At 36.9% G+C, this 10,571-nt stretch overlaps 1 pseudogene; it reads right to left on the minus strand.

Moving 5' to 3' along the window:
• Window positions 1-645: 645 nt before the first annotated feature.
• On the minus strand, window positions 646-8,276 carry LOC102821798 (annotated as a pseudogene).
• Between the last annotated feature and the right edge of the window lie 2,295 nt (window positions 8,277-10,571).

Here is a 10,571-nt window from a genome sequence, read left to right on the forward strand (position 1 = left end):
TTAGGAGAAAATTTTATTTTAAAGTGTCTTGTTAAACTGCAAGGATATCCGTTAAAGGTTATAATTAAACATGCCAAAAGAGAATCCATGTTGTTAAATGTCCACTTAACCCATCCAAACACCTCAATTCTACCTTTTTCTGAACCTCTATAACCTCAATTTTTTTTTCTTTTTTTTTTTTAAACAAGAGAAAGTAGACAGATACATATTGGTAAATGTTAACTGTCCAAGTTTATATAAAAATACAGTGCAAAAAATGAGCTGAACAACAGAGAAAGGTAGAAACTAGCTAGAATTCTGTGCACTACTACACAGGGACCTAGAATTCTCTGGCTTTTAGTAGAATAATGTGAAGAGGAGGTTTTCTTTCTTCCCACAGACCATGGTGGTATATTGTTGAGACAGGAAGGGACAAAAAAGAAGTTGGGAACAGAAAGGAGTACAGATTCTTTTCCCGGTGTATATGCTCAATATATTGCTACCCAAAATAAGTTGAGAACCATGGTGTAGATGAAAGAAAAGAGATATCAATAACAGGGTGACTGAGCACACCAGGGGAAAAAGAAAAGAGAAGGGAAAAAAAAAGAAAAAAGTTTGAAACTTGCTCCCAGTGACTGGAGAAAAAATTTTAAAGGTTGGAATCCATCAGTGCTCTTTATAGTCATCTTCTCCTGAATCCTCCTCTCCCTCATCATTATCTTCATCTTCTTCCCCTTCATCTCCTTCTTTGTCAATATATTCCAAACCTTCTTCTTCATCACCAACATCATCAACTTTGTCTTTTTCCCCTTCTTCGTCATCCACATCAGGAAACAAATAGTACGGTAACAGATTTGGCCAAAGATCATCTTTGATGACCTTTCATAACTCATCTGCACCTGCATTAGAATGATCAGTAAAACAGGTAAAAAAGTTCTCTGGTTCATCATGCTGCCTCTTCCTGCTGGCTTTATTCTATGTTAGACTTGAATGTTTTGTCAAGTCCTTTCTAGTTTTCCATTTGATTTCAGTTAATTTTGAGGATGGATCACCACTGTCACTCAGATGAAATACTCTGGAGAGAAATTTATTTTCACAGTAAGGAATTTCATCAAAATAAAAATCTATGTGGTAACCTGATTTAATATCTTCAAATTCTATCACTTACAAATCTGGTCAAATACTGCAGTGCCTCTTCATCCTCTTCCCAAAGCAAAATAGACACCTGAGGATGGTGAGCAAATGTTGTTACCCAAAAGTCTGGTATTCTGGCAATCCATTTTTGATCTCTTCTAAAAGAATGGTTGTCAGAGTTTGTTATACTTCTGTTTTACTTTTTAAAAAATCTCAATGGCTTGTTCATTAAGTGTCTATTTCATTTTGTATTTCATCAGTATCTTCAATTGCTTCCTGCCTGTTCTTTTTCTGAGGTCTCCTTGACCACATACTGGTGTGAGATGAGCTCCTTTTTACTGATTTTGGCCTCAAGTACCAACAAGTGCTGCTCTGTAGTGTGAGTGAGGAGGGGGAGAAAAGGGAAAGCAAAGGGGACATGCAAGTGGCTTCCCCTCTAGTCACATGCACTGTAACTTGCTCTGTCAGGCCCTTACTCTCCCTTCTTCTTTCTGGCTTTCAGGGCCCTGATGACAAGAGAGGAGCTCCTGTTTACTGAAGGGAGCCATCAGGGCATTAGTGGATGTGGGGCAGGTGACTAGGCTCCATCACTCATGCTCCTCAGTAAAGCTTGCTGTTCACTCTTCAATAATTAGAATATTTAATTCCTATTCCAAGTAGTGGTTACGAATCGGGCTGCGAACCTTAAGAGCAGGGGTTCGAAACTACCAGCCGCTCCGCGGGAGAAAGATGAGGCTTTCTACTCCCGTAAAGATTTACACCCTCGGAAACCCTGTACAGGGTCGCTATGGGTCGGAACCGACTCGAAGGCACTTAACAACAACAACAACAACATTCCAAGTATGGAGTCCTGGTGTGGCACTGTGAGCTAACAATCTGGATGCAAGGTCAGTTTGAAGTGCAATGTCAGTGGTTCAAACCTCATTAGTTGCTCCTTGGAAACCGTATACAGGGTCGCTATGAGTTAGACCAGCACTTAAAAACAATAACCACATTTCAAGTACTGTTGATTTAAAACACAAATTTAATATTTTGTGCAATGATGGAAAATCATTAGAATTTTTTAAAATTATAAACAAGTTTATTCTAAATGAGGAATCTTATGATAATTAATCTGCTAGCTATGTGGCTGTTGTGTTGTTACGTGTCCTCGAGTCGGTTCCAACCCATAGTGACCCTGTATAGGGTTTCTGAGGAGTGACTGGTGAGCTTGAACTGCCAAACTTGCAATTCAAACGGCTTTACAGTCTGGTGCATTCACAGAACCACACCTTTATTATGGTGGTGGTGGTGGTTATGTGCCATGGAGTCAGAACCGACTCATAGCGACCCTGTACAGGGTTTCTGAGGCTATAAATCTTTACAGGAGCAGAAAGCCTCATCTTTCTCGAGCATAACAGCTGGTAAATTCTAACTGCTGACCTTGAGATTCACAGCCCGATTCGTAACCACTATGCTACCAGAGCTCCTTTATTATAACTTGCTATAATTCTAATTGTAAGTAATCAAAAAAGTATGTCAATCTGTGCTTTCCTTGTTAAGAATATTATTTCAAATCATTACTACATCCACAATGTTTTTTCAAGTATTAAATAATGGTTTCAATTAATTAAATTTTAAACTTATCAAAGAATCTCATTCTTTTAATATTGTTTCTTGTCATTCACAGTTTGGCACAAATTATTTTCCACCAATTTTCTAACTGTATGTATTACTAATATTATTATACATAGTGTACTATGTTCTAGTTGAATTGTTGCTAAATTATGATTTACTAAATAGATCACAGGTGTTCTACTACCTAGTACTACCTAGTACTCATTTTGATACTATATTTTCTATGTATGCTATAGGGTGCATATCAATATCACCATTGTTACAAATATCATTCAATATGAAAAAATACTTAAATAGAATGTCACATCCGAATTTTCTCAAACTTATAGGAATCTGTTTAATATACTAGCATATATATACATATATTTCATTATGCACAAATGGTTTGCAATATGTTGTTTATTGCCCAATTATAATAAAACACATAATATTTTGTTCTCTATCTATGTATATATGTGTATTTATAGTGGCTTCTTGTTGTTGTTAAGTTCCACGGAGTCGGTTCCAACTCATAGCTACCTGTGTAAGATTTCCAAGGCTTTAAATCATTGCAGGTGTAGAAAGGGCTCATCTTTCCACTGCAGAGCTGCTGACTGACCCTAACAGCAGACCTTGTGGTTCGCAATCCAGTGTTTATTGTTTAGAGCAACACACTCCCATAATTTTGTTAAGTACCTTAAAAACAAAACAAAACAAAAAAGATATATATATATATACGGAGTCCTGGTGTGATGCTGTGGACAGTAAAATCAGTTTGGACGTCAATGCCAGCATTTAAAGCTCATTATCTCCATACCACAGTCCGGGTATGGAACTGTAGGATAAGCACAGGATGGCAAATCACAAGGTCGGTGGTCAACAAACCACAAACCCACCAGTCATTTTTGGGAAACCCTATATATACAGGATCATTGTGAATTGCACCAACTCAAAAACAGTTAACGACAACAAATGTGTATGTTGTTTCTGTTAAGTACCGTCTTCTTGGTTCCGACTCATAACAACACTGTATAGGGTTTCCAGGAACAGCTGGTGAACTTGAACCGCTGACATTACAGTTCAAATGACTTTGCAGTCTAGCACATTAACCCACAGCACCATAATAGTGTTTACTAGTTGGGCTACTAATCCCAAAGTCAGTAACTGAAAATGACCAGCTGTTCTGAAGGAGAAAGATGAGGTTTTCTGCTGCCTTAAAGAATTACTGCATCAGAAACCCTATGCAGTGTCACTGTGAACCTGACCCACACAACCACCACCACTACCATATTATATATGTGTGTGTGTGTATATAAATAGTGGTGAATATGTGCTGTGGAGTCGGTTCTGACTCATGACCCTGTACAGGGTTTACGAGGCTGTAAATTTTTACCAGAGCAGAAAGCCTCAGCTTTCTCCGTGCAACAACAGCTGGTAGTTTCTAACCGCTGACCTTAAGGTTCACAGCCCAATTCTGTAACCACTATGCTCCAGAGCTCTCTCTCTCTCTCTCTCTATCTATCTATCTATCTATCTATGTATACACACGCACACTCATGGGAATAGTAACTATTCTGGTTTATGATGAAAAGAGAAATATTTGATTCCTATTCAAATGAAAACGAGACATGTTTTGATAAAACTCTTTTAACTTTGTTGGTTCTAAACTATAGGGACCATATATACGGTTCCTGAGGAGTATATATATATATTCATAAACTTTATGAATAACAGAGAAACACTGTCAGGAATATTTTCAGTGACTAAATATTTGGAAGTAGTTTGTCACTCTTTCTTTCTAGTCTGTCTTTGTCTGGAAGCTCATCTGAAACCTGTCCACCATGGGTGACCCTGCTGTTATTTAAAATACTGAAGGCATAGCTTTCAGAATCATAACAACTCACAAGCCACCATAGTACGAAAAACTGACAGATGAATGGCGGCCATTTGGTTTTAAGTGGAAACTGTCACTTTAATTTCAAGGAATTCTGTGTGCATGCGTAGTAGAACCCTCCAGGGGTCGGGTGGGGTGTCCATTCACTCAGGCATCCGCTCTAGTCACCATAATGGAGGTGTGCAGACAGCAAGAGACCACTGAACAGATACCAAAAAAAAAAAAAAAAGAATGTCCACACATATATCTCGGTGAGTCTGTGAGGCGTTTGTGGCTGTTCTGATCCTTTCCCATCTTGGTCTTTCCCAAGATGGCAGCTCCAGAAATAGCTGAGGGTCTTGAATTAGAAACAATGGATTTCTTGATGCTGCTACAAATCCCCCTAGCTATAAGCCTTCCAGTCTTCTAAATATTCCTTTATATGTGGTTCAGAGTTCTAGCACCACCCCCTGAGCCTGTTTGGCCTGGTGTTCCATTAGGCAAATCTGCTGCACAAGACCTATTTAAAATGTTGAAGAGCAAAGATGTCAGCTTGAGGACTAAGGTGTGCCTGACCCAAGCCATGGTATTTTCAATAACCTCATATACATGCGAAATCTGGACAGTGAATAAGGAAGACCGTAGAAGAATCGATGCCTTTGAATTGTGGTGTTGGAGGAGAATTCTAAAAGTGCCATGGGCTGCCAAAATAACCAATAGATCTGTTTTAGAATAAGTGCAGCCAGAGTGCTTCTTGGAGGCCAAGATGGCCAAACTTCGTCTCTCATATTTTGGACATAATTTTCAGGAGGGACTAGTCACTGGAGAAGGATATCATGTTGGTAAGTTGGAGGGCCAGAGAAAAAGAGGAAGACCCCCAATGAGATGGATTGGCCAAGTAGCAACATCTATGGACTCAAGCATGGCAACAGTAGTGAGATTGGCCTAGGATTGCCAGTGTTTCGTTCAGCTGTGCATAAGATCGTTATGGGTTGATACCGACTCGATGGCACCTAACAACAACAACATATAGTTCTGGCGTGGTGCTGTGGCTAAGGCATTAGATAGACTACCAAGTCATTTGAACTGCAAGGTCGGTGGTTCAAGCTCACTAGCTCTCACCTTGGATAACCTGTACAGGGTGGCTGTAGGCCAGAATCGACTAGACAACACTTAACAACAACAACTATATATATATATATATATCAAGCTTAGCTTGGGTTGGAATTGACTCAAATGTATTTAACAACAGTCTATATATATGCTCCTGTATACAAATGTATGTAATACAACTACATCATATTAAAATAGATAAAATAAATTAATATCAGAAGTAAAAGAGTTTAACCAAAATATGTCTCATTTTCATTTGGATAGTAAACAAACATTTCTCTTTTTCATCATAGACTAGAATAGTTACTATTCCCATGAGTGTCAAGATATTCAGAAATCCTTTATTTCAAATATTGTAGTTAAAGAACAACAAATAATGTATTCTATTATGAAATACAGATTGTGATTTTGTTTTTAAATATAGTGAAATCAAAATATATCCTAGGTTGCCAGCTTGACAAATTACTGCAATGGACAGATGTTTTCTCATTACCAGTTACTCAGAAATACAAGTCTGGTGACATAACTACTACTTCCCCAAGTTTTTTTCAAGTATTAAATAATGGTGTTAATTGATTAGATTTTAAACTCACCAAAGAATCTTATTCTTCTGTCACAGTGTTTTGTTGTGAGTTCTTAGTCATCTGTGGAAGAGTAATTACTGAGCTGCTTGGGCTAAGGATATCTTAAATCTTTCTATGCATCTGCAACAACATCTGCTTAAAACAACATTATTAATATTGTTGTCATTTTTCTCAGAAGCCACATTTTGTGCTATATCTTCCCAATGGCAAAATCATGTAAGTGCAAAATGGGGTTTTAAAAATGATTTCAAGTCAATACTCTATAAATGAAGTATTCTTTCTCTGTGAAATGTAAAATATTATCTTATGCCTAATTTGCTTTGCTTGCATATATTCTCAACAACTAACTTCAACAAGGTAAATCTTTTTGAAAGAACATTCAAATGGTAAGAATTAGTACATTCACTTGATTATTTATCTAAATATTATCTTCTATGGGTAGAAGAGATCTTCAGTAAATGCAAAAATTTCATATAGCAAACATTTATCAGGACACTTGTTCATGAATAAATGCTGATTTGTACCATTTTCACCCCTCAATAACCGAAATGTATTTAAGTAACATTTTGATCCTTTATTCAAATCATTGTGTATATAAGAAATGTTTTCTATTTTGTTTTCATTCTTCCTTCCACATTAGTTGTTGTTGTTATTATTGTTAAGTGTCTTTGAATCTGTTTCAACTCATAACAACCCTGTTTAGGGTTTCTAAAGAGTGGCTGATGGGTTTGAACTACTCGTATTGCAGTTAATGATCCAGAGCTTATTTTTTAGCCAGATCCTTAGAAAATGTGTTTCTGAATGCTCTTCTAAGCCATTTGAACTGCAAGGTCAGTGGTTCGAGCTCACCAGCTGCTCCTCAGAAGCCCTACACAGGGTCACTAAGGATCAGAATCGACTTGACAGCACTCGATGGATGGCAGTCTAAAAATTTTTTAAATTTTAAAAATGTACAAACTTACTAAGACACTTTTGGAAATGAATTTACATGTTAATTGTTGGCAATCTGACTAAGCATAGAAAATTAAACCATAGAAAACTTTTAATTGGCATTGTTTAAAAAAATTTTCCTAATCTCCTAACCTTTATCTACTATCACTTGTCCAGATTACACTGATATCTAAAAGATGAAATTACATGAAAATCAAAGATGGCAAAATACGCTAGTCAATCTCAACTTTTGATCAGTAATTAGTGAAGAACTTTTGGGCAATGGTATCTTTAACTTATCAGATCGGTGTGTGTGTGTTTGTGTGTGTTTGTGTGTGTGTTAAATGCCGTTGAGTTGGTTCCAATTCATAGCAACCTTGTATAGGGATTCCAAGAACTGGTTGTTGAGTTTGAACTGCCAACCCAGAGATTCAAACTGACTGCAGTCTAGCACATTAACCCGAAGCACCACACCAGGACTCCAGATTATCAGACAATTCCTTTTTAATATTAATTTCATTGAAACTCATGACAATAAATAGGATTAAATTATGTAGCTCTTCAAATAGGTTCTGAGATGATTGTATTTAAAATATAAAAATCAAAGTTTACCAAGATATATTTCTTTGAAGTTTTTAAGAACAGTAACTCATATCTTCCAGAGATTTCTTTCTTTATTTCTTATGTCAGTGGAGGTAATTGACATTAAAGTAATTTCAATCAGCATTTGAATTCATTAATTAAGCTGGACTCCTGGTGTGCACTGTAGGATAAGCACTAGACTGTGAACCACAGGTCAGCAGTTCAAACCCACCAGGTACTCCTCAGAAATTCTGTACAGGATCTCTATAAGTCAAAACCGAAGCAATGGCACACAACAACAATTAAATATGCAGCCATAATGAAATTAATTTGACTCTATTCCTTAGTTCATATGCAAATTTTAATTCCTTATAAACCTATTTAGGGACATAATGGTGTCCCAGAGAAATAGGAACATTAATATTTGATGTTTAAACCTTGTTTTTTCAAAAGATAACATAAGGCCACTTACTGTTTAATGCCATATCAACCAGAACTCTTAGGTAATAAAAACATCTTTGAATACATTTTATATTCTGACAATGTCACTCCCGTCTTGGAATTCTCATGTAATTCAAATTCAGTATGGGATAAAGTAGGAAGTAGTAAATATTCAAGATATTAAAATACACATTATTAAAAATTAGCTTGTTTTGTTCCTTAACAATTAGAATGAATGTGTAGTGGTTACGAATCAGGCTGTGAACCTTAAGTTCAACCATTCGAAACTACCAGCTGCTCCACAGGAGAAAGATGAGGCTTTCTGCTACCATAAAGATTTACAGCCTCGGAAACCCTGTACAGGTTCGCTATGGGTCAGAACTGACTCCATGGCACTTAACAACAACCACAATGGATAATTAGTCATCCTGGTGTGGCACTGGGGGTAGATGCACTAGACTGCATGGTTGATTTGTATTGCAAGGTCGGTGGTTCAAGCTCACCATCTGCTCATCAAAAACCCTAAGCAAGGTCACTATGAGTTGGAAGTATTCGACAGAACTTAATGACAATAACAAATGGATAATTATGGGAGTCTTGGTGTAGCACTGTAGCATAAGCACTGGACCAAAAGGCCAGTGTGAACTCCAGTTGGTGGTTCAAACTCACCAGCCACTCCTTGGAAACTCTATATAGCGTTATGATGAGTCAGAACTGACTAATGGCACTTTTATAACAATGTGTAATTGAAGACACAGTAATAGAAACAGTGAACAGTTGCAGATGAAATAAAACTATTGTGAAGAAAGACAATTGATCATGTGACTATGAGATACTCTAAAACCTTCTAATTAAATATTCAAGGTTGTTGTTGTTGTTAAGTGCCATCAAGTCAGTTCTGAGCCATAGTGATGCTGTATAGGGTTTCTGAAGAGGGGCTGGTGACCTTGTAGTTCAAACAACTTTGTAGTCCAGTGCTTTAGTAGGAAAACAGAATCTTTAGGTTTTGTATATGTGTAAATTTATGTTCTCAAAATAATTATTCAAATATGAACTTCTCACCTTTTAAAACTATTATTTTAACTTGAAGTTTTTTTGTTTTTGTTTTTTTACTGCAATAGTTTATTTTTATTTTAAAAAGTCATAAGCAGATTTGACAGAGTTAAATCTATTTTAAAAATTTTAATTATGCAGAAGAGTCACTTTTATTGGAATCATTAAGATTACGCAATATGTCATTTACAGGTCTGATACACTAAGGTTTGTTCAACCTGGAACACATTTTTAACACTGCATGACATGATTATATTTCAGTGTTGGGAGTGACTTATCTGAAGGTCTCTGATCTGGCGGCAGTTTAACCGAAGTATTGCAACTGAACAGTTGTGGCCCAGAAATTCCGGCTGTTTCCAGGTCAGGATGCCCCCTGAGGAACTTGCAAAGCCTGCCTCAGGGACCAAGGAACTTGCAAAGTCTTTCCTTGTACACAACTATGATCTTCAGCTCAGTCTGCACAAACGTCTAGCTGCTCTAATCTGTTTCCTTAGCTACCACAGTTATTTTCTTCTGATAAAATTCCACTTACTGCATGTAAACACAATACCAGATGTCCTTTCACTCTTTTCCCTTCCCAAGCATTTTATTTTGTTATGTGTATAAAATAAACTGGCTGCACTTGGTCTGGGTTGCAGTATCTCCATCAGAGTGCTGAGTCCCACCTGGTCCAAACTTTACTTAATTCATTTGTGTCTTGTGACTTCCTTTTCTTTCTAATACCCTGTCACCCCTACTCGAGTTTAGTCTCTCCATGCAGGTAGTGGAGAATAGCTGATGCTGGATGTGGAATTTCAGAAGCAGAAATGTTTATATGATTCCACTTCCCAGTAAATACATTGATTAGTCTGTGTAAGGTCCTCTGTTGCTTCACACATTTACTTTAATTTTCTTGTATTTACTTAGAATTATACTTCCCTATCCACTACTCCTTTTATTGTCATATTGTGGTGAGTTGTATGTTATTGTGATACTGGAAATTATGACATCATTATTTCAAATACCAGCAGTGATGCTCTTAGTGGACAGATTTCAGAGGTGCTTCCAAACTAAAATACACTAAGAAGAAGAAAGAAGTGACAAGCTTCTAGAAAATTGCATGCCAAAAAATTTATGAACAACAGTAGAACATTATCTGGTATACTACTGGAATATGAGACTCTAGGAATGGAAGGCACTGAAAATATGAATGGATCAAAGCCATCTCTGCCTCCGGAAGTAGAGTAGACCATAATGATGTAGATGGACCAAAGCTTTCATGACCTTCATTTTCTGAAATGGAACAA

Source organism: Chrysochloris asiatica, unplaced genomic scaffold (assembly GCF_000296735.1).
Source record: "Chrysochloris asiatica unplaced genomic scaffold, ChrAsi1.0 scaffold00499, whole genome shotgun sequence".
NCBI classification, from domain to species: Eukaryota; Metazoa; Chordata; class Mammalia; order Afrosoricida; family Chrysochloridae; genus Chrysochloris; species Chrysochloris asiatica.